This window comes from Rattus norvegicus, chromosome 2, assembly GCF_036323735.1.
Source record: "Rattus norvegicus strain BN/NHsdMcwi chromosome 2, GRCr8, whole genome shotgun sequence".
Taxonomy (NCBI): Eukaryota; Metazoa; Chordata; class Mammalia; order Rodentia; family Muridae; genus Rattus; species Rattus norvegicus.
The window spans coordinates 30,573,185-30,595,374 of record NC_086020.1 but is presented as its reverse complement, the minus strand read 5'-3'; the positions used below and the strand labels follow the sequence as shown (position 1 = coordinate 30,595,374).

Genomic DNA, 22,190 nt, shown 5'->3' with positions numbered 1-22,190 from the left:
GTTAGTTACTTTTCTGGTTGCTATGGTTATGCAACTGACAGAGGCAGCTTAGGGTGGAAGGGTTTGTTTTACCTTACAGCTGGAGATACAGCCCATCACAGTGGAGAAGTCAAGGCAGCAGGAATGAGGAATGAGGCAGCTGGTCATGTGGCCTCCGCAATCAGGAAGCAGAGTACTGTGCTCAGATCTCTTTCTCCTTTCCATTCAGCCCACACAACAGGACTGTATGTCTCCTATGCCTCTGAATCTAATCTGGAAAGGTCCTCAGAGATGTGCTCAGAGGTTTGACTCCTAGGTGAATCTAGAGACTGGCAGGTCAATACTCGCCAGCATAGTGGGCCGGTCTTTTCTGTGCTAACAAAACACTTATCCAAGTCCTCTTTCTTCGTGTATCAGATTCCTACAACTACTCTTGCCACTGTCTCCCAACAAACCACGAGTCCCTTTGAAGAAGGACAACTGTCTAGTTTATCCTAGCATGCACTCAGCAGTACTTGGATATATGATAAATATGTATAGACCGATAATTATTTATAGGAAGTAGATACAGAACGAAAGGCAAATATGGTCCCTGTGTTGAAACCATTCAATAACAGCATTTCTAGCTCTATTACTCGTTAGATAACACGTCCTGTACAGGTCACGTTAGGCTACCTTCAGCGCATTAGTTAGCAGTGCCCTCGGCTACAATAACCAATATCTGACCTTAACCAAGTGGGGATTTATTTCCTGTCATGAGAAATATGGGGAAAGTTGCCAGGGCTTGAATACTGTGTTAAATTATCACCTCAGAATAGTTCCTAAACCTCCGTGTCTTTGCTCTTGTGTTGACCTGGGTGCTCTGAGACCATGAGCCAAGATAAGTGTTCTGATGTTAGATCTAGATTCTGAGGTAGACATAAATGATGGGAAAATAGGTTCTAGCCACCTCTCCCTCTCCCTCTCCCTCTCCCTCTTGTTCTCCCTCTTCCCCTCTCCCTCCTTTCTCTCTCTCCCCCCTCTTCCCCTCCCCTCCCCATCCCCTCTCCCTCTCCTCTTCCCCCTCTCCCTCCCTCTCTCCCTTCTCTCCCTCCCTCCCTCCCTCTCTCCCTTCTCTCTCTCTCTCTCTCTCTCTCTCTCTCTCTCTTTTTCCTCTAGACTTCTGCTCAGATCTCTATTTCTAAAACTAACCCACGGTCAGTAATAAGCCCCAGTTATACAGATATACAGATGACAAAGGGTGAGAAAGCCAGAATAAATTGTCATGGTTGGTTTTAGCCATGAGCCACTGCTAGGGCTCGGTGGGTGGTTTCACAGCGCCAGACTTCTGTGGGTAAGGAAGAAAGAAAGATGAGATATTTGGCAGGCAACTCAAGCATTGCCAATTTGAAAATGTCTCAGCGTTCTAAAAGCAAAACATCACACCAGAATGAGAGCGAATCAATAGCATCACTTACTGGGAATCGTACTTAGTTCCTTTCAAAGCCTGATGATCTTTCAATCTGGAGGCTGTCTGACCCACCGCCAGGGAAAGGCTGGGGCCATGCCTATGCAACAGCCACGATACATTTAGTCCACGCCTCTTCAACAGGAAATCTACCCAGATTCACTCAAAATCTGACTACATGATATTAGTGCAGCGAATACCCTATCCACTTACGGACAATTTCTAGAACAGTAGTTCCCAACCTCTGGGTCATGAACCCTTTGGGGGTCAAACAGCCTTTTCACAGGGGTTGCATATCAGATGTCCTGCACATCAGGTACTCGCATCAAGTCATTACAGTAGCAATATCACAGTTATGAAGCAGCAATAAAATACTTTTATGGTTGGAGGCCACCACAACACGAGGATTAACGGATTGCAGCATTAGGATGGTTGAGAACCACTGGCCTAGATGGCCACAGACTCACTAACTAGTACTGGGAGTAGAGAGTGATACCATCAGTTTAAAAGGCAGTTTAACAAATGTGGTACATCTACACAATGGAATATTACTCAGCTATCAAAAACAACGACTTTATGAAATTCGTAGGCAAATGGTTGGAACTGGAAAATGTCATCCTGAGTGAGCTAACCCAATCACAGAAAGACATACATGGTATGCACTCATTGATAAGTGGCTATTAGCCCAAATGCTTGAATTACCCTAGATGCCTAGAACAAATGAAACTCAAGACGGATGATCAAAATGTGAATGCTTCACTCCTTCTTTAAAAGGGGAACAAGAATACCCTTGGCAGGGAAGAGAGAGGCAAAGATTAAAACAGAGACTGAAGGAACACCCATTCAGAGCCTGCCCCACATGTGGCCCATACATATACAGCCACCCAATTAGACAAGATGGATGAAGCAAAGAAGTGCAGGCAGACAGGAGCCGGATGTAGATCGCTCCTAAGAGACACAGCCAGAATACAGCAAATACAGAGGCGAATGCCAGCAGCAAACCACTGAACTGAGAATAGGACCCCCGTTGAAGGAATCAGAGAAAGAACTGGAAGAGCTTGAAGGGGCTCGAGACTCCATATGTACAACAATGCCAAGCAACCAGAGCTTCCAGGGACTAAGCCACTACCTAAAGACTATACATGGACTGACCCTGGACTCTGACCCCATAGGTAGCAATGCATATCCTAGTAAGAGCACCAGTGGAAGGGGAAGCCCTGGGTCCTGCTAAGACTGAACCCCCAGTGAACTAGACTGGTGGGGGGAGGGCGGCAATGGGGGGGAGGGTTGGGAGGGGAACACCCATAAGGAAGGGGAGGGGGGAGGGGGATGTTTGCCCGGATACCGGGAAAGGGAATAACACTTGAAATGTATATAAGAAATACTCAAGTTAATAAAAAATATATATATATATATATAAAAGGCAGTTTAACATTAACTAATTGTCCCAGAAACATACTCAATATATCATCTAGGGAGGCATAACTGGGAGCAGGGAGTACTGAAGAAAGATAGCATTATTTCCAAGCACATGTGAGTCCACAAGAAATCATCACAAAGGCAAAGAACAACAGGACAAAAGTGAGGGGAAGGACAGTCTGTCCTGGAGGGTGCTGGTGGGGTCCTCGGGGTCCTGGGGGATCCTGGGGAAGGGACCAGCAGCCTACGATCTGTCAATGTGGAAGCTCAGTGAGAGGCTGGCTGGGGGTAGGCTGGAACCCAGCTCAGGGATGATTTAGGGTATGGAGAATATTGCTTCTGTGTGGGAGCGTTTGATAAGGAGTGCTTGAGGGCGTGAGCTCTAGAGGGGCTCATTTGTACACGAAAAGCAGAAAAAGCAAAGAGTGGAAAGCATGCTCCCAGACAAGCCTTTGCGATCTCACAGAATGAGCAGCTCTGGGAGGGCTGAATCACTATGAGCCTGGCCTGTAAGTGTGCAAATGCCCAACATCAAACAATGCAGAAAACAGGACTAGTCATAACCCTGGGTGAGCAAAGTCGAGTATGTAAATCCAACAGAATACGGAACCATACTGCTGTTGAAGGTATGCATCCTTCCAATGAAACCATTTGATTTCCAGGTCAAAATCATCGAGGGAGCCAGGGAGATGGCTCAGGGGGAAAAAGGTGCTTGCTGCCAAGCCAGGCAACCTAAATTTGATGACGGGGACCTGAACAGTGAAAGGAGAGAACTGATTTTTGTAAGTTGTCCTCTGACCTGTACATGTCAACTATGGGATGCGTATGCAGGGCGTGAATGTGTTAGTGCGCGTGCACGCCCACACACAATCATAAAATAAACACGTTAATGTGATTTTTTTTTAATGTAAAGCTATAGAGAAGTATGTGTGCACGGAAACATACCCAAATGCTTATAGCAGAGGGTAAATAAACACTCAGTGGGGCGCGAGCAAACAAACTGTGGTTCATTCATATCCTGGGACGTGAATGGGAACCAAAGCCAGCAAGCAGGGGATGCGCTAAACGTTAATGAAACTCATAAACTAAAAAGCTTGAACACAACGAAGATGGAAATGACTCCTACGTTAGCATTTTCCTTCTATAAAGCTCCCACACTGGAAAAGTAGAGCGTTGGGGGTGGGGTATGCAGGTGCTCAAATTCTCTTATAAAGGAAAGCTGTACTCACTATAAGATGTGAGCAGAATGGCTTCTCTGGGAGGACTTGTTGGGTAAGATGAGGGTTTCTGGGTAATTGGTATACTCCAGTCCTTCAGAGGCAGTGGTTGTCAACCTTCCTAATTGCTGTGACCCTTTAACAGAGTTCCTCATGCTGTGGTGACCACCACCACCACCCCCAACGTAAAGTTATTTTGTTGCTACTTCATAACTAACTTTGCTACTGTTGTAAATCATAATGAAACATCTGATATTTGCGAATGTATGATGTGTGACCCCCACAGGGGTCATGACCACAGGTCGAGAGCCACTGTTCAAAGGGATCAGCGTGAACTTGGTGTTCATTTTATCATAGTGTGCTTTTCTGATGAATACCATATTGGAGAACTTTTAAAGAGGAATAAGAAAGACGGAGAAGAAAAATAGTCTAAACAGAACTGCGTGGGCAGGACGTGTGATTGAAAACAGACATTGTCTCTCAAACGCAAGAATCCATTGCAGGGGCTGGAGAGATAGATGGCTCAGAAGTTAAGAGCACTGACTGCTGTCTCAGAGGGTTCTGTTCCCAGTACCCATATAGGGCAGCTCACAACTGCCTCTAACTGCAGTTCTAGGGGATCGGACACCTTCTTCAGGCTCCACAGGTGTATAGCATGCACTTACATATAAAGATACATGCATACACAGGAATAAAAGTAAAAATAAATCTTAAAACCAACAGCAACGAAAGAATCTATTTCAGTGACCATAAGGTTCTTTCTACATTCGTTTATTAGACATGAGTTCTGCTTCAATGCAAAGCCTAGGGCTATGCAGACAATGAAGAAAGGACTATTCCTCTGGTAGACCATAGCTACTCTAGCATAAAAAGTATGCTTCTGGAAAATAAAGGGACTGAATAGTTTTTGATAAACTCTAACTCTTGCTTTGTGCCGTCTGCCTAGTGTCTACTTTGTGACAGGTCTTCAGAGGGGTGTCATAGATCGCTTATCTTCCTCCTCCTCCCATGGAGCTGTTTCTGGAAGCCACCACTGACTGGCACCATGACCCTGATTTCCCATTTTTCTTTTTTTTTTTTCCTTTTCTTTTTTTCGGAGCTGGGGACCGAACCCAGGACCTTGTGCTTGCTAGGCAAGCGCTCTACCACTGAGCTAAATCCCCAACCCCTCCATTTTTCAAGTGAAGAAGAATTATAAACTTCCTTGAAGTTGCAAGGCAAAAAAAATGCACCGGGGGTAATTACATCCTGCCTATCTCAGTGCCACTCATGGCTGCAAACCAGATGCAGACTCTCCCCTGCCCTCCTAAGCCAGCATTCCCCTCTGCTCTGTGCGTCCGACAGCCACCAGGGCCCTCTGCAAGAAGCATCTTTGGAGGCTGTGTGAAATGAGTCCCATATCCCTCCCACCAACACCTCAGCTCTGAGTCTGTGGTGTGCTGTGGTAACAGGGAAAAGTTATTTCCTCAGAGTTGAATATTTACTTCGAGTTGATTTCTCCTAAACACCTAAGAACAGCATCTGACAGGAAAGCCCAGGTTCTCTGAATCTGAAGAGCAGGGGAATATCTAATCAACTCTATCATCTGTATCACCATCACCATCACCACCACCACCACCACCACCACCACCATCACCACCACCACCACCACCACCACCACCACCATCACCACCACCACCATCACCACCACCACCACCATCACCACCATCACCACCACCACCACCACCACCACCACCACCACCACCACCACCACCACCATCACCACCACCACCCAGTAAACTGAAGAGCCTGAAGCAAAGCTAGGAGCAGAAGAGCTTGCTATGCAGTGCCACAACTGCTCAGAAACCTGATGGGAAATCTTGCACAGCCAGCTGCTTTATTATATGGCTGGAGTTGACAAAATGAGAGAGAGAGAGAGAGAGAGAGAGAGAGAGAGAGAGAGAGAGAGAGATATGCTGGAAATAAGAGTAATGAAGTGAAGAATTGTTTTGTTAATATTTCTGCAAGAATTTACTTAATGTTAAATTAAAGAAGCTTGAGGGAGAGAGAGAAAACAATTTGCTTGGAAAGCAGAGAAAGGGAGGTAGATAGATAAATGGACAATCGACAGACAGACAGGCAGACAGACAGACAATCTGGCAGGCAAGTACTGAATGTGGAGGAAAAGAAAGGTGCTGATACTAAGGGGAAGTGAAGCCAGGAAGGCAGGAGCATTCCCTGCCCTTGCTCATCTATTTCTAGGGGAGGTCGTCTTCGCCCCCTCCGGATTGATACTGTTCTTACACACGTTTAATTACTGTGATGGATTGCATACGAACCACCAGTGGCCTTGTTCTCACTGGTCCTAACTGCTAATGGGCTGTAAATATGGCCCTTAAAAAAATAGCCGGGGCTTGATGTGGATTTGTGTTCACCTATGTTAATGACATGCCAGGGAAATAGATTAGCTGCCTGCCTGCCTGTGACTGGCTGCACTGAGCATTTTAGCACTGACCTGGTCTGGCCTCCTCCGGCTCAGTAGAGGACAGTGCCATGACTATATGCAAATCTAGGCTTTTATGATCCGAAAACACACTGCCAAGAAAACAAAGCATTTTGTGGTAACAGCTACAGCTCTGGGGACTCTTTTTAACCCTCAGTGAGCAACTTCGGAGGGAAAGAAGACTGTTTTACAGAGAGGAGACAAACGGGAACTCTAGGCTCCAGCAGGCAAAGGCGTTACAATGTAATTAACTTCCGGACTGGGCTCAGTGATGGGGCAGCAGAACTTCTTTTCCGCGGGAATTAAAGTCTAAATCTTTGTCAGGAGGGCATTCAAACTATACCCTGCACAAGACAACAGGGGAAAACAATACACTTCAAGGAGGAAGGCTTATGTGCCGCTGCTCTCTCCAGTGTGGCTTGCAGTCTGGGTGGATTTTACAGGGAGGCTCTTGGATGTCTGAAGTAAACTGAAGGGAAGTCTGAGTCTGGACCATTTGGGAGGGAACGTGATGGAAATATCTGCCCTGTGCCTGGAGAACCCATTTGTTTTGACTACTGCTGCTGCTGCTATTTTCCTTAAGGTAAAAGATGACAGGAATGGAGGCCTGGGAGGCCCTGTCCCTTGGGTGCTGCCTCTTTGCACGTGTGCATTTAGGACAGAGATGCACGGGTGCACACTGTACATTAGCTATGTCTCTGACGGAAAGGCCATCCTTAGTGTCCTTCCTCTTCTCAGCTAAAGTATTTGCCTCAGTAACTCAGCATTCAAATTCTTAAAAACTACGGAGCTAGAAAAGGCACCAGAAATTTTCCCTTATTTCATTGGATATGTTTAATATTGCCAAAGAGAAGGACAAGACACTTGTGACTTAACAGAGTTGTACATAAAAGCGTACACCGATTTCTACTAGATTTTCACCTTAGCTTTGATCTCCGTTACAACACAGTCTTTTATGTGCAGAATTGTCTACCAACCCCTAGTAAATCCTAATAAAACAAAAATGCCTATAAAATTATAAATCAGGCTATTATTAATTTGTGCGACGGTGGTAATATTATATTTACTAGATTTATTCTTGAGTTTTTAAGCAACGATAATTGTAATGCGAGAACACATTCAATTTTAAAGATCGTATTTCAAATTTAGTGAAATTCTTCCTATGCGGATTAGCTCACACTTAAAAAATGCGTCATGCCCCATAAATATGCCACATAATTAGCCCATAGGTACACCATACTTAGCCAAAATGTCATGTGCTCAGCGAGAATGTAATTAGCAACCTGAAGGTAGTTTTCAGTTTTTAACTCAAACCAAGAGCTCACACAGGACAATAAAAAACAAGGCAGTTCCAATTCTGTCTCTTTGTTTAAAATTTTATTGTTTAAAATCCACTGCTGTAACACAGTATACACAGAAAGTGGGCAGTGTGAGCTCTAACGCCTCCAAACCACCATGAAGACTTTGCAAATGGAAGCTGATTTCTACACAAGCAGGCACCGTTTGTATGAACGTCGATTAAAAGTATATTTTTCAAAAGATTTACAGTAAAAAGTGCTGATTCGACGCATTTATACATAGTCATATATGCATCATTCAAATTTAACAGTAGTTACAACTATTGTGTATACTAGTTAAATCGCTCAATTTTCCTCCAAGGGATTTTTTTCCTTTTAAAATTTTTTTTCTTTTTATTTTGTGTGTATCAGTGTTTTGCTCGCATGGATATATATGCTCCACACGCATGCCTGATGCCCAAAAGGGCCAAAAGAGCCAAAAGAGCCTGTCCAATCCCCTGGAACTCAAGTCAGGTGTGGTTATGAGCAACCACGTGCATGCTGGGAACAAGATACAAGTCCTCCGTGAAAGAGAAGCCAGTGTTCTGCACCACTGAGCCATCTCTCCAGTCCCGAAGAACATTTCCTCATTACACTATTTTGAGTTAGCGGTAAGCAGAGCCCATGTCGCATGACTTTGTCGCTGCTTTAACATTTGATAGGTTCGTTTCTTGTGCTGGTATTGGGCAGCCCCCCCTCCAGATAACCCAGCCTTGCTGTGAATCCGGTAAACCCAGAACCATGGTAATCTAAGCAGGAGCAGCCTAGGCAGCCTCTGGCGACCTGAGCTGGGTGAGGAGGGCAATAGAACCTGGTCACTTCTATATGTTCCCAAGGGAGGCGGGGGGGGGGGGGGGGGGGAGGCAGGGGGTGTGTATTTCGAAAGCTTATATTTGTAAATGAAAAAAAAAATAGACTTCAAGACCAAATTGACTCGTCCAGTGGCCCACTGGTTTGTCCAGTGGCAGAATCTAGATTAAAAGTTAGATGTGGTGGCAGATCATGATCATAAAACTCAATGACATCTAAATCAGCTAAGAGGGGGTCTCTGAGGAGGTCTGTGACGTTTCCAGGAAGACTGAGATTAGAAGACTGTTCCCTAGAGTCGGGGGTGCCAAATGCGTGACCCAGATACAAAGAAATCACCGGAGAGGGGAGCCCTTTGTTGCTAGCTTGCGTCACTTCAGGTCTGGCCTACGCCGCCCGTGCAGATCTGTTACTGTTGTTGCCTCGGCAGCCACTTCCGCCATCCTTGGCAGGCACTGGAATTCACACTGCTTCTCCATCTTCCAACAGGGACTGAAGACCATCAGCTCTTCAGAATCTCCCCAGCCTTCAGTACCAGGCTGGGGCTGCTAAAACATCCCCAGGGGTAGGATACTATTGAAATGCCAGCCTCTCCAGCGTGCGGGCCGCTGTGGACTGCCCAACCTATGCAGTTTAATACACCATCGAATGAGGTCTGAACTTTGGCACGAAGGGGTGCAGCAGAACCCATGGCAGGCATGGGAGCGGGCTCCATGCCCAGGGCCCCACTGCTCTCTGTTGAAAAGATGCACCCCCAGAAATCCTTCTCTGTTCCAGTCACACCTTAGAAGCCATCTCAGCCCCAACAGAGGGTTGTCAGACGGCCAAAGAGCTAAAACAAGTTTCACTGGAGGATTTTAGGTGCCCCGTCCCCCTTTCTCACTTGTATCTTTCATATTCTGTTTCGTCTCCATTTTCCTGTCTTGTTTATTTTCTTAAATATTTATTTATTTTTCCATTCATTCATTTGTTTTATGTCTACGGATGTTTTTATTTGCCTGCATGGCTGTGTGCCCCATGTATACCTGGTGTCTGTGGAGTTCAGAAGAGGACGTCAAATTCCCTGGAACTAGAGTGAACCTACATGGGGTTGCTGGGAATTGAACCCAGGTTCTCTAGAGGAGCAGCCAGTGTTCTTAACCACTGAGTCCTCTCTCCAGCCTCCGTTACTTCCTTTTTAACCTACTTCTTTAACAAAGCATCTGTATTGTCAGTGAGACTGCTGGAGCTATTACATTAAGTTCCAGATAATTTCTCATCTGAGATCTTGCATACTCTAAAGGGCTCCTGAGTCCCTTTATGTCCTCTCTTTACTACAAGCCGGGGAGCATCTTGTGGTTCTCTGTCTCCTCCCTGAGACATTAAAAAATGATAATCTACCCCTCCATATGGCCAGAGTTTGAGTGAGGTTGTGTTTACTGGTTGGTATTGATCAGATCCTCATTAGTACCTGGTATAATGGTTTCCCTGCAGAGCAGACATTATACTTTCCAGCATCAGACCGCCGAAAGCTGCAGGTTGTAGAAGTGGAAGATCTTGCAAAGAGAGCAAATCTGTCATCAGCCCCTTCTCTCTCCAGTGACAGGAAAAGCATTTATTTTGTCTTCTTTTTTGGTCACAGACTGAAAGTACAGTGCTGGCCTTACCAAAGTCAAGGAGAGGGCTTCCCAGCGCTCACCAGCAGGACATAAAAATCACCAGGGGAGGCAAAGATAGGCCAGGACTGTGCATATGCTATACGGCAAAGCTTGGAGGCGTTTCCATAGAATTCACATGGTCAAGACGGCACAGAAGTAAAAGGGAGCTTCTGTTCATCTCAAGGGGGTGGGGGAACGGATGGCATCAGCATGATTTCATCTTTAATAGCTGACCTATTTAAAACACACAGGGAGAGAAAGTGTCTTTACAGTAACAAAAAAATAAAGCGAGGATTGAGTTCAGTTCCATAAAGTATTAGCTCAACCAATAGAACTTCAAGTCGTACTAACAATTTTTTTTTCCATTCAAAAGATGTGTTAAGGTTGTCATGGCAACCTGTCACCAAGGAACCAGAAGAGAGGCATCTTTCTTTTGGCTGTTCTGCACATGGCTTGCACGTCTTTAAATTCGCCCTGTGGCCTGAGATGACACGTTAAACACCAGGTAGATAATTTAAAATCATGTACATTTGCCACTTAGAGTTTCTTGTTTGAATTTTGAATTGCTTTTCTCGGCTCTTTTCTCATTGTTTAGTAGTCTATAAGATCTAATATGCGTTTTCTTCTTCACACGTGTGGCCATATGGAGGTGGTTTACTCAGTGAGTCAAATGTCCAAATCTTTTTTTTTCAAACAGCATATAATTTTTGCTACTTCAAAGAGAGCCTTCCCATTCCTGGGGTAGAAGAAAGTCTAAATAATGTTGTGGAAGAATCTACATTTTGTTCTCACTGTTTTGACTTTTCTTTCTTGTGTTTATTTTTTGTATATGATGTAAGGAAACATTTTTTCCAGTTGAAAATTGCCCCAGCACTATAGGTTCAATAATTTATCTGTTCTACTCTGATGCTCGTCTGTGTACAGGTGCACGCGTGGGAAGTACACATACGTTCGTGTGCATGTAGAAGTCAGAGGACACGGTGGCTGTCGTTCCCCAGGTACGTTGTATTTTTGAGATGCAGTCTCTCATTGACCTGGGATTTTACCAGTAAGCTAGGCTGACTGGCTAGGGAGCCCCAGGGATCAGCTTACCACTACCTCCCCAGGCCTGGAATTAGAAGTACACACCACCATGCCCAGCTTTTATTAACTAGGCTCTGGACTTTGAGCTCTGGTTCCCTTGTTTGAACATGGCAAGCACTTTATTGGCTGCGCTATGTCACCAACTCTCCACTGATTTTTTTTCAAGACAGGGTTTCTTTGTGTAGACTGACTGTCCTAGAACTCACTATGTAGACCAGGCTAGCCTTGAACTCACAGAGGTTCACGTGCCTCTCTCCCCCTAGTGCTGGGATTAAAGGCATGCACCACCACTGCCTAGCTTCTGTTGACTTTTTCTTTTTCTTTTTTTTTTTTTTTTTTTTGGAGCTGAGGACCGAACCCAGGGCCTTGCGCTTGCTAGGCAATCGCTCTACCACTGAGCTAAATCCCCAACCCCTTCTGTTGACTTTTTAAATAATGTATTTGTATAGTATAGACATGTATTGGCACATTTTTCTGTCTTGAATTACCATTCAAGTATTTCATTTATTTTGCTACTCTCAATGTTTTTTTTTTATTTTTTGAGGTTTCTCTTTAGTTTTTAATTATGTGTATGCATGTACGTCAATGTATGGTTTTGCACTTGTGCATACAAGTGCCCCAGAGGCCAGAAGCCATCAGATCCTCTGGAACTATGTCTGCAAGAGCAGTTCACACTCTTAATCACTAAACCATCTCCCAAGCCTTCTTGAAGTTTTTTTTTCTTTTGGTTCTTTTTTTCTTTTTTCTTTCTTTCTTTTTTTTTTTTTTACTGAGAATTTATTGAGAATAATGCATGTCTGAGATCGATGTCTTCTATCTATTCATATCATTTATGTTGCTCTGGTACTGAACATGAACCTAAAATGTGATAAGTGTCTGACAGTTCTTCAGGAAAGTAGGCTAAAAAGCATATGGTCTCTTTGGCTTCCAAGCCGGGGACTCTTGTTTGAAAGGGATCTAGCTGTTTGGCTCTAATGCATTCATTCCTCTGCAATGGAAAGAGAAACCCTACAGCTAGGAAGCAAGATGGACTAAATATTGAACTGTGCATGCACTCACAGACACCCCACCACCACCACTGGTATCCATTTCTGATATCATCAATGGCCACACATTATTCATAATCATCACCTGAGATGATTGATTACCAAATATCCCAGGTTCTGATAATACAAGAACATGAAGATGAGTCAGAGGAAAAGTCAGTTGCAGAGCTCAGGAGACAAAACAAAAGTTTGAGGTCACAGTGTGGTAAAAGGCCTGTTATCCACATTATATAATGATCTATTGCATATGGCGCTTTCACAGAGTTTGTGCTTGCTGGCTTTTCTCTGCCGTGCCAAGACCTCTGAGATAAACATCTCAGAGGATGAAAAAGGATTTCTTTTGATCATTGTTTCAGAGATTTTCCTCCATGGTCTTCTGACTTCACTGTTTTAGGGCCTGTGGCAAAGCAGAAGACCATGATGGGAGCACACGGAAGAACAAAAGCTGCTTGCGTTTCCGCTGAGGAAAAGCAGAGAGAGAAAGACAAGAATCCAAGCACTTAATGTTCCCTCCAAGAACAGATCCCCAGTAATTTAGTTCCTTTGCAAGAGCCTGCCCACCTCTTAAGGTTCTACCTCCACCCAGTAGTTCACAGACTGGTAGCCAGTCTACAACTTGTAGGGCTTTGAGAGACAACCAGATCCAACCTATAGTTGATCTAGGTAGAATCTATGGTTTGCACATTATTTATAGCTTAGAGTCAGGTCCTCAGCAAAGTTCTCCTTAACTCAACTCATTCTGCTCACAGCAGTGTGAACTTGGCCCTAGATCTTGCATACAGCACCTCGAAATAAAGAAGGATGGAATGAAGTAGCTCCCAGCAAGCCTGAGTTGGGTGTGACAGTTTTCCTCTCCTCTGCTGTGAGAAACTGTCTCAGCTCAGAAGACAGTGAAGTAAAGAAGAAGGAACCCCGAAACTGGTGATCCCAGTGGACTCTGCCTGTGACCAAAACCCAATGCAATCATCAAATATGCAGAAACAGTTTTTTAGGCAATTCCCCAAGCAACTCATGGACCAGCCAAAGTCAATGCTCTTCAGTTGCAACAACCAACTTCACTTTTCATAGCTTATAAATCGTAAGTTTCCTATGTGTAGAATTTTAAATTTTCTATAGAAGTTTCCAGCAGCTTCAAGAATGCATCTAGTACAGTCAAAAGATTGCTTTTGATATTGGAATCTCTTTTTCCTACAGTAAAACGGTCTTTGGTGGGAAGGAAGGAATTTCTAAACTGTGCTGACATACTGGTTCTGACCATGAAGAAGATTCACGAACTAGGATTATCCATCTACTCACTAACTGTATGTAGTTACCAGAGGAACACCCTGCCCAACACCTTGTCTAGACTCTCTCTCTCTCTCTCTCTCTCTCTCTCTCTCTCTCTCTCTCTCTCTCTCTCCTGTTCTGTTTCCTGAATTAAGCTGTAAATAAATCAAGAGAGATCTTTTTGTTATGCAAAGAAATCTGAGGGCAATTCTGACTGCTTGGCCTTACCTTCCACAACTAAAATTAAATATTGATCCAGTCGGATTCTAACAACGAGACAGTCAACTGCATACTAAGGACTCTCACTTTTTAAAATGTCTTTGTCCCGTCGTGGAGCTGAGTGCCTCTGTGGGTTCGAGCCAAACAAAACAATTATTTTTGTAAAGGAGAGCCATCCAGGCTACTCATGACTCAAAGCCAACAAAGGATGAAACGAGAGCCCTCTACCCTTTACCGAAAAGCACACTGGAGCTGCCCCATAATGCTGAGTCTACGATCAGACATCACATTTTGGGTGAAACTCTCTGAACGAGAATCTCCCACTTCATCCAATCATGGATCGCCTTGGACAGGATCCCAGATTAAGATGCCTGCATTATGTTCTGCATAGTAATGGGTTAAGTTTATTCAATATCCCTGCTCAATCATTCCTAAATATTTGATTCTTCTTCCTCCTCTTCTTTTTCTTCTCTATGTCTTAGCATGCAGACTTGACTGGCACGTTCCTGTCAAGGACCAGTTTCTCCTCCTACTTTATTGTGGTTTTATGTTTTAAATGCAAACTCTTCACCTTGAAAGACGTTCATCTCCACACAGGAACTACGAGTTCTGTGGATTTTCCTCCTAGAATATAAAACAAAATCTTGGATTCAAATTGGCCAACAGAAACATTATCTAAATGAGGCTTTCCTCAAATGTCACTCATTCGTTCAGCAAGTCTTTGCAGAGCACCTCTTGGGCTCCAGGCTTTGTGCTTGTCTGCGAAATAAATAGTGAATGAAACAGATGTACGGACTGCTGCCTATGGGGTGGCTACAGAGCAACGAGAAAGAGAGAAACTTGTTAATATCTATTACACATGGTGTTAAGTGGATAGAGGGCGCCACTTAGGATAGCTAATAAGGCCCTGTGGACGGTTAGCATTTACACTAAGACCAAAAGGGTAAGAAGAATCCGTGTGAGCATCCACAGGGAAGAAGGTACCCAGCCAGCAGGACAGTGGTTCGGCCCTTCTCCCCACAAAGCCTTGCTTCCCGCCATGGCTTCCTCTTTCTTCTATAGCCTCCTCCAGCACTTCATCTGTTCCCCAGGACTTGCCACTTAATCATAACCTGGGTCGTATTGTTCTCAGATGGTTCCTGTGGTTAAACTTGTCTCGTCAACAAGTTTTGTCAACCCACCGAGGACAGAAAGCACAAACCCCCCTTTTGTACCGAGTGCCGTGTCTGCCACAGTGCTAGAGCAGAACTGACTGGGCAGCATTGAAGTGAACTGAAGATGGACCTTAGGCCCGGCAGGGCAGGTGAGCCTCATCGGCTAAGTGGCTTTGTTATCTACATCTGCTCACATTAGCCGAAATGCAGATAGATAGGCCCCCATCTCTCTCTGTTCTATTTAGCATTTATATGACACCTTTCAGCGCAGAGAAATGAATAAGTGGAACCAGAAGTGGCTGCTCTGTGTGCTCATCCCCCTCCCTCGGCTGTGGCCAGGCATCTGGTTCCCACCTGCCCCCCCACCCCCTCCCCCCATAGGAGCAGGCTGCACGCACCACTGTTTCTGCTTTCAGCACAGCCCTTCCCACGGAGCTGCACGCTGTTGAAAGAATGCATTGTCCGCGTGAGAGGGAGAACGAACACGGGGAGCACACTACAAATCTGAACTGCTAACTGATAAATGAGCAATGAAAAGTATCTTGACATCATTAAGGTGTTCCTGAACATGCTGTCTGCTCCAGCCGCCCCCTGCATGCAACAGGGGAAGTCAGGAAGCCTTGCTTGGGAGTCACCGAACTGGACCCTTCCAACCCAATGGGTCCCCCCTCCTCCTAGGTTCTGTCAGTTGGAGATGTAGACATTTTATAGAAACTGCTAGACTTACATCCCTGCAAACCTTCCTGGGCAGCAAGTCTCCCTTCAACCATAAGACAGTGAACTTCCTTCTTAACTCTTCCAAGTGTTCTCACAGTTCCAAGAAGACCCCCAACATCACCTCCACCCTAGGCTGTGGGAAAGATGCCTCCAAGCCCCAGAACATATGGAACAGACCCTCTCTAGAACCCATACCAACCCCCACTCAGCCCTATCAGTACTCAGCTCTGGCAGTGAGCTGGAGCAGACCACCCATTGACTGGTAAAGCAGCTTGTCCTAGTATTGATGAGATTAGCCAGGACCAAAAGCGATCATTTTTAAAAAATCCTTAACCTTTTGAAGACTGCTTTGCACCATAAACGACCCATCCTCTCACCCACCAGAGCTGCCACACCCCAAACCTCTAAAAGAATAATAACAAGAGAGGTTTTTTGAGGCAAGTAGTAGGACAACATACTAATTTCCTTCACAACTCCCCAACAGTCATTCAGAGGGAAAGTAGACCATTGCTATACAATGGCATCCCCTGGCCTGTAGCCCAGAGAGGTGAGCTTGTGTTGCCTACTTCTCGGTGAGTGGAAGTGTGATTCGGCTTCAGCACCAAACCGTATGGATACAAAGCCTCGCTCCATCTCTTACCAGCTGTGAGGCCTTAGGCAACCTTGACCGTCGGACTCCATCGTCAGCTTGACTAGATATGGAGATGCACCTAGAAGATGCCTCTCTGGGTGTGTCTGTGAGGGTGTTCGTTCCGTAGAGATTTACCTGAAGAGGATCCCCCTGCATGTGAGCAGCAACATCCCGTGATCTGGGATCCCAGACTGAAGAAAAAGTAGAAAGCGAGTGGAATCCCAACATGCATTTCTCTCTTCTTCCTCACTAAATGTAATAGAGCCAGCTGACTCCTGCACCCTCCGCTGTGAAGACTGTAGCCCCTCAAACGGTAAGCCAAGATAAGCCATGCCTGCCTTAAGTTGCTTTCTTTGTTGGGTATTTTATTACAGCAATGAGAAAAGTCGTATTTAACAAGTCGCTTGGCATGCATGTCAGAATTCGTATCAGTAAACCAGGGGACGTGATGCCACCTGTCACATACTGATCAAACGATGACAGAAAGAAGGCCCTCACAGTGCCTGGCACCAAGAAGGGATGTGGTAAAGGTTCACTGTTTGTTGAAGATGCACTTCATATGCCACATACTGAAGCTTATGCCTTACTCAACCCTGCCATCGAACCCCACAACTCTCCAGGGCAAGGTCTGTGTTTCTCATGATTCTGCCAAGCCACTCACTCTCGTTTCCCTAAGGGAAATCTTTTCTTGTCGGTGGCTATTACTGTCTGCAATCTTCCACTGAAAAATTGCTCCAGAATGGGTGCTTCCTAAGTGAGAGTTTTCTCCATTAGTTCGACAAAGGGGTAATGTAAGGGCAGGCCCTGACCCTCCATTACCAAGAAATCAACTGTAGAAGTGAGTCATCTCTCTCTTTCTCCCTCACCACTGGGCCAGGCATGGTGATTAATGAGAGCTCTTGAAGATTAATACACTTTCTTGTTTAAAATTTCAAAATTAAAGATCTTGGAATAGGAGTCCAGAGAGGGCATGGGGAGTAGAAGGAAGAAGGACAGACTCCTTGCTTAGTTACATTTGTTTTTCAGACCCCAACCCTTTCTGCCAAATTTTGGAGACTTGCCCTTGCCTGACCCTTCCCTATGCCAGTGGCTGTCTTTTTTGTTCATTTTCTCCTCAGTAATGACAAAGTGGTTATCATAGATCCTCAGAAGTTTTCAGGTTACCAAGTGGGAGAGAGTGGAGCGGTTGATTGTATTGGCTCAGGCCAGTGGTGGAAGACAAGAGGTAATGTGGGCCCAAGCAGCCATTGTGCCTCTTGTCACAGCATGAATGTTCAGGCTCTGCTCCGCCCATGAACTCTGGAGAAATCCGAGATCTCTTGGCTAGACTCTTCTTCAGGTCCAGCTTCTCAGAGCTCAGCGCCACCCCCAACACTCTAAGAAAGTGGGCAGTACCTTTCCCAAAATGAATTTCAAGACCAGCTACCAAGAGCCACCATTGGCCCCAGATGCCCATACCAGAGTCAAATCACCAGCACGAACGTGGCTGACGTTGACCAATCACTCTCTGTTATGAGAGACGGGCTGTTCTGGCTTCCATTTAGATCTGAGGCCAGAAGCATTTAAAAGCAGGTCTTACTTTTCTGGTTTACAAAAATGAAGGAGCTGAGTCCAAGCAAGCTTGAAATCTCATGAACGGTTGCACAGCTTGTCTGTGGTGGGACCCTGAAGCCAGGTCTTTATCTTTGACCTTACAGAAAATGAAAGGAGAGAAAGGGAACTCTCGGAAGCAGAGGAGTGCTGGAAGCAGGGGAGCCCCACAAACGGGACTGCAAGCGAGGATCAGGTTCTAGTGCTTCTTTAACACCTGGCAAGCCACTGTTAGTCTCAGGTGGCCTCTCCCAGCCCACTTTGGCAGATGAGGTCCTCTAGACAAAAAAAGCCTCCTTATGTCAGAGGCCATGGGCAGTCCTTTCTAACCCCTCGGTGGTGAGTGTCGGGTCCTGTTGGTGAGCTTCAAGTGTTTGTCCACCCATGGGATTCTTCTTCCATAAACCAGCTACATCTTCCCTGGGCGATGAGGAGACACCTTGTTCTCGTGATGGTACAGTTGGTCTCCCTCTGCTTGCTCATTCTCTTAACAAGTGTGGCATCCGTGCGAGTAAACCTAATTTTGCAAAGAAGAAAACTCACCAACTAACTCAAGGTGTCAGAAATGCTGTTGAAACAAGTCTAGGGAGAAAGCCCAGACAATGGCTTTCTGGGAACCTAGTAGGGTCTAAGGAGATGCTAACATTAGTTCTGCTTGTCTGCATCGGGGCACAGATCCTGCGGTCCTGAAATTCTCTAATGCCTTGCCTTGTGAACTGTTTCCTATGAGGGCTTTCTGCCTCTGATTAGATTATTAACTCCCAAGAGTGGCAAAGCTGAACAGGAACAATGTCTTGCAATAATCTGGTCACATCCTGTCATACTGGGCATGGAGACTTCAACACACCAGGGTGGGAAGATACGGCTCAAGCCATCACACAAGCCAAGGACCGTGTGACTCATAAGTCAACAAACTAGAGCTCCACAGTGGTAGCAAGGGACAGAACCCAAGAGCCGGAGCTGCCGGGAGTCCAGCTCAGGGATCCACAAGTGACAGCAGCTCTGCCTGCCACCGAGAGTCAGGAGCCACGCTTAGGTGTCCCCTGGCACTGAGAGTAAGTAGCCACCATCCACTTACCAGCTTCCGGGCAGTGCCTGCACCTCAGACTTGCACAACCATCTCGTCAATGAAAACCCATAAGCTTAAGGGAGGAAAAACTAAATAAAGAAAACCACATGCTCAAAAAGGAGTAACTGTACATTGTCTGTGGACAAAACCTCAAAAAATGCCGGGAAGTGCTGAGTCAGGACATTCTGCCCTGATAGCTTTTGTTGGAAACATTTAACATCTCAGCTCTATCTCTTCTTTCTCAGACAGATCTTCCTCAGAGGCACCCAGGTCCAACAATGCCGTTAGTCAGGACTTTGAGTTCCCAGAGAGCTCAGAGCTGAGCCAAAACAAACATACACCTAGAGAGAAGGGAAAGAGAGAAGATTAAACACAGAGTGAATTTCCTGCAGCCCACAACACCCTTCCAGCACCCCCAACCCCAGACTTGAGAGAAATCAATGAATTGCATGTTACACACCAACGTTTTACTGTCCTCTTGTCACCAAAATGAGTACTTTGATTGATCATTTCCCTTATGTAGAGATTGCCAAGAAGGTACATCACTGATGGTGGCTCTCACATCACAGGACAAGTTAAACAAAATACTGAACCACTTAGGGTGAGAGGATGTTTCAGTCAGTAAAGGGCTTGCTTTACTGACCTGAGGATCCACGTTGAATCCCAGGGACCTATGAGGGCTCTAGCTGGGGTAGAGGCAGAGATAGGCAGATCCCAGGACTTGCTGGCCAACCAATTTAGCTGAATTGATGAGCTCCAAGTTCGGTGAGAAACCCTGTTTCCAAAAAGTAAGGTAATAGAAGAAGATATTTAATGTGAAACTCTGGCCTACATGCATTTCTATGAGCACATATGCACACAAACACACACGCACACATGCACGCGCAAACACACACACACACACACACACACACACACATAGACTGAACTATTTGGTCATACGTGAGTGGCATGGTGGGATACATCTATAATTACAGTGTTTAGAAGCCTAAGACAGGAAGGTTGTGAGTTCAAGATCTACCTGGGCTACAAGTGGAGGCTCTATGTTTTAAAAGAAATTCAGAGAAGGATTGTATTATTGGGCCCTTAAAAGACCTCAAATACAGTAGCCGTAATTCAACTGTCCTCACACATCAGTCTTCCACTTGGAGTATCAGGTAACAGTCTTCCCGTGCCACTTGCTTCCATATGAAGGTGAGTTCCCTGAGTGTCCCCGCTATCCCCTCAGTTTGGTGTCTCACCAAAGTGGGATGCTGCCTTACCAAGATAGCAAGGAGGAATTGGGTTTGGTAGTCTACACAGGGAGGGAGGACTATAAGGGTGTTTCTAATGCTAAAGTCCTGTTTCCCAATTGGTTCTTGATCAATCGATAAAGATACCAGGACCAATGACTAAGGACAGGGTGGGACACTTAGAGTTTCAAGCGACGGCACAGGGAGGAGAGAATGGGGAGGAAGAAGGAGGCAGTAGCAGCAGGAGATAAAGCCATGTGAGTTTTCGGTTGAAGTAGCCAATGGCCACTCTATCTGATTATGTCTAGGATGGCAGGGGAGGTTTAGGAGTGCCCAGTCACTGAGTTAACGAAGACATTTTAAGATTAACTGGTGTGTATGGAACTGGTTGATGACCTATTTGCCATGTGCTTTCCTCAGTCAGAGATAAGAACAGTATTATTTTCAAAGCAGAGCAACAAATAGCAAAGAACTTAGAAGCGCATTCCCTCATCACCATGTTCATGCCCAAAGACGCAACTCCAAAAAGGAGATTCGCCAGCTTTCAGGTTGGCACCCGGCAAGCCTTAGTCTGGCAAAGTCCACCCTTGGTTCTTACATTAATCAATAAGCCAATTGTTCTCAAGCTCGCCATGAGAAATCATGTGTTCAGAACAAAAGAAAAGCTGGTGCCAGAGGTGTTCTTTGGCCACACAGTCGTCATGCTAGAACAAACAGTGTATCCATCATCCATATATGCTGACTTGGAAACAGCGTGTTAATTGACCAAACATGGTGAGGTCATCATCCCTGGACATAAGAGGAACAGGCTGAGCCAGGAGCCTTGGCTCTTTCCGATCGACAAATGTGAGCAGAACGTTTGACTGGAAATATGACCAAAGAGGCAGGACTCCCCATCAGCAAAGAGATCTGTGAGCACAGCACGGAAGCCACCAGCAATGGGACCATAGCACACAGGCTATGCTGCAGGCTTTACACAGGTGCAAAATAGTTTCCCTATGTCTCCTCTGGGATCGTTTCTAATGGATTCATTGCCTGAGAAAGAAAGGGACGGGGACGTGATGAGCACCTCCTCGTGTGCTTCTTCACGGTCTACAACCATCCCAACTCCTCAGACAGAGAGCATTGCAAACACGTGAACAAGTCGTCACCAAGAGCCAGTCATCAGATCAGCTCAGCACTTCTTTGGTTTAGAGCTAAGGAAGAAGAGAATTAGTTTGGTCCTGGCTTATATTTGAGCACAGTCTTCGACAGTCTAGCCCAACTAATGGATGCAGCCATCAACCATATATGCTGATTTGGAAACAGGATGCTAATTGACCAAACATGGTGAGGTCATCATCCCTGGACGTGACAGTGGAAGGAACAGTCTGAGTCAGAAACCTGGACCCTTGCTAATAGACAACTGTGAGCAGAAAGTTTCACTGGAGACACAGCCAAAGAGGCAGGACTGGACAGAAAGACGAGGGAACAAAGGAATTCGGTTTTTCCTCTTGCCGCAAGCTCTGGGAGAATACCCCAGAGTGGCCTCTGTTTGCTCCATAGCTTCCAGGATGCTCCAGCGAGTGTAAATTTCATGTTGGAAGTCAGCGGGCTTCCTGATATTAAAAAGTATTATAAGGGCTAGCAAGATGGCTCAGTGCAGGGCACATTCAAGATCTATACATTCAGGGTGTTCCAAATAGCTGCCCCGGTGACCGCACTCAGGTGCTGAGCTGAACACAGTCTACTCTTTGTATATGGACTTCAGAACGGATCTGAGCAGGCTCTGGAAGAAACCCAGGCATTCTCAGATGCCCGAACACTTGCAACAAGATAAGGAAAAAGAGGCCAAGGCCCAGGAAGACATGGCGTTGCT

At 45.5% G+C, this 22,190-nt stretch overlaps 1 long non-coding RNA gene across 4 annotated transcripts in view; it reads right to left on the bottom strand.

Annotated features, from left to right (window-relative positions):
- Nucleotides 1-7,899: 7,899 nt before the first annotated feature.
- The window catches only part of LOC102550768 (uncharacterized), a 57,936-nt gene continuing 43,645 nt past the window's right edge, over nucleotides 7,900-22,190 (bottom strand). Inside the window, exons 3-7 of one of the 4 annotated variants that reach the window (XR_001836540.3) lie at nucleotides 19,744-19,875; nucleotides 19,110-19,441; nucleotides 16,451-18,548; nucleotides 15,492-15,535; nucleotides 7,900-14,563 (exon numbers count right to left, since the gene is read on the bottom strand). This is a non-coding gene — a long non-coding RNA (uncharacterized LOC102550768). The remainder of the gene's footprint in view (nucleotides 14,564-15,491; nucleotides 15,536-16,450; nucleotides 18,549-19,109; nucleotides 19,442-19,743; nucleotides 19,876-22,190) is intronic. The other 3 variants (XR_005500529.2, XR_005500528.2, XR_005500530.2) reach the window with 3 other exon arrangements.